This window comes from Limulus polyphemus, unplaced genomic scaffold (genome assembly GCF_000517525.1).
Source record: "Limulus polyphemus unplaced genomic scaffold, Limulus_polyphemus-2.1.2 Scaffold9871, whole genome shotgun sequence".
In the NCBI taxonomy this organism is placed as follows: Eukaryota; Metazoa; Arthropoda; class Merostomata; order Xiphosura; family Limulidae; genus Limulus; species Limulus polyphemus.
In genome coordinates this window covers 1-3,047 of record NW_013675481.1, presented here as the reverse complement: position 1 = coordinate 3,047, position 3,047 = coordinate 1, and positions in this window count along the sequence as shown.

Below are 3,047 nucleotides of genomic sequence, written 5' to 3'. Positions count from 1 at the left end.
TTTACAAAAGGATTTACATCATTTAGTGAGTTGGCCAAATAAATGGCAGATGGTTTTCATTATAATAAATGCGTGTGGGTTATCATACTTTGAATTATAAGTACAATTTGGATGGGAGTAATCTTAAAAGTGTCATGAAAGAAAGGGACCTTGATGTAATGGTTGATTAGTCTTAAGCCATCCAAGCAGTGTACTGTTGCTACTGGTAGAGCAAATCAGATTGAAGTTGTATCTGTGTATGTTTTCTTATGGCAAAGCCACATCGGACTATCTACCGTATCCACCGAAGGGAATCGAACCCCTGATTTTACCATCGTAAATCCGAAGACTTGCCGATGTCCCACTGGCGGACTAGGTTGTATATACAGAAATATTGAATGCAAGTCTAAACATGTTATAATTTCATTATATAAGTCACTGGTTATGCTAAATTTGGAATATTGTGTTCAGTATTGGACTCCTCGCCCTAGGAAGAACATTGAATTGTGGGAAATGGATCAGAAAGGGTTAGTAGAATAATGCCTGGGATGGACGGGTTGTCGTACAAGTAAAGGTTTTAATCTCTCAAACAACAAGTGAAGGTTTTATTCTCTCAAATTATTTTCTGTTGAAAAAGATAAGAATTAAGGGACATTTGATGGAGGTGGTTAAGGTTAAAGGGAATTAATGTATCATCTTTTTCCGTATAACTTTAAAGGTCAACCACCTATCAGTTTTTCTTTTAAACGTGCATAAATTTATTTCTTCCATAACATTCGAAGGCAATCAGTTCGCTACATGAGTGGCGAGTGTTAGCTAGTATTTTGTTGTTCTTTCCTGTTATGTTGCCACTTGTGTGTGTGTGTGTGATGTGCGCGCTGATCCAAGATATCTCGAAAACGGCTGAACAGAGTTTGTCGAAAGTTCGTATGCATTTTGACTATGACCAGACTTAGGTTCCTTGTTTTCCTAAACAATGTTAAATTAGTCTTAAGTTATGGAATAAGAACCAGTTTACACGATGAAGTAACTTAATTGAGCTCTTGTCTCAGTTTTTTAAATGACTAAGTTCTACTTCATGTGCAGCTGTGTTACGTCCAGATTATAAAGGTTACACTCGAATGTTATTTCGATACACTTAATGTATGTGGCATTTTTAAGTTCTCTCACTCATGTCAGCAGTTTTCTGGTGTAGAATAGAGTACTAGATGTTGCTAAAGTATTATTCTAAATCGTAAATTATAACTTGTCGTGAGCTTTTATAATTTGCATAACTGTTGTTGTTTACTCCATGTTTTAATTTTGTAATGTGTATTGTTCTTTGATGTTAGAAACATTTCTGGCCAGACACATTAACTGTATTCGAATGATACGAAAGTTTACATATTTTTAATATGTATGGTAGTTAAAAGTTAAATTTCTCTTTTTGTCTATTTTCAGTGCCCTGTATTTTAACAAGAAAACTTTTAAATCAAAATATATTCAAAAGTAAGCCAGTTAAAGGGAAAAAACCGCATTTTTATAACGATATACTAATATGGAGTAAAAGACACTTAAATTTCTATAATTCTTAGATTAACAAAAAATAAAAATAAACAAAGAATGATCTCTATTAGACATTATAGATTTCAGTTAAACTTGTAGGTATAGCAAAAAAAATTCTTTCACACACTTGTACTTTCCTAATTAGCCTTATTTGCCACATATTCTTTTCATGGCTGAAGTAATGTTTCTTAATTGCTAGATATGTCGTTGTTTTCATCGTTCAAAACTACATAATGTGTTTATTTCGTCATCGTTCGATTTGAGCATTTCAACTATATAAGCTCACTCTATCATTATTGGAAAATGTGAACATACTGTAATCAGTAAAAATAAATGACTTTACTTTTGTTTTGTTTTCTTTCCATTTACCACTTTAATACAAGTCGACTGTGAATAATGATATTATAGTCTTAGCTGATCATTATCTTCGTATCACGATTTCAGATGTCGCTAATGATAGTAAGTACATCTCAACGTTCAAACTGAAAAAACAACAACAAAAAAACATGTTTATTACTTTGTCAACAATGTTCATTATTTATGTTTCGTAGCACACAAGCACTTTCTTAACAGATCATATATAATGATAAATTTATTGTATCGGAATAAGTATGAAATTAAATATTTTAATTTATTTTCCACAAATCATGAAATTAAAGAAAATCAAACATGAAACAAATATTCTTTTAATCCTAAGAGTTGTATTAAAGCTGATATATAAATCTAGAAACTGATTAGAAGTTTTGATTTAATTAAATGTTTTTTCTTCTTCCTCCTTTTACAATCTTTTGGTTTTGCATTCCTTGTAACATTTTCAAAATCTGTAACAATGTCTTGATGTTTTAATGAACCAAAGGTTTCTATAACCTGAATTTCATTAATAATCTTCTAGAGTATCAGTTGTCTTGTAACTTTATAATATTTTTTACGAGATTACAAATTCAAGTCACCATTTACGTCCTCTCATATAACATAAGAAGTCTCGGGTAGGGGTAACTACAGTCAGTTTCATAATTCATACAAACATAAAATTGACGTGATTGAAGTAGTACAATTTACGCTTAAATATTGTAATATAAAAATTTACAGTTTAACAAAAATCAAGTAGTGCCTAACCTATAGGAATAGGTCAAGTTCACACAGGTTTAGTCTACAAGTATGCGGTAAATATAGCTAATTACAATCATCATAGAATATACTTTACAACCAAATTAAGATGAATCTTCACTATACTTTAAGTTTAATTTAACGAAGAAGAGATTGTTTATCTCACTTAGTCATTAAAAACGAATACATCTTATTCTTTCACTTTAAATAAGCATACAAAAACCTAAATGTACAATCATGATACTCGTTCTATATTTGGGATTACATAAAGAATCTATTTTATGTTTCCAAGTTACTTTGTTTTTGATGTAGAACTTTTGTATATAATAAGTTTTAAACTACAATTATGCAAGTCACGAAGATCTATAAATAGCGCAACTTCTTCGCGTTAAGTTAACTTTCTAAAAAGTCTGGTA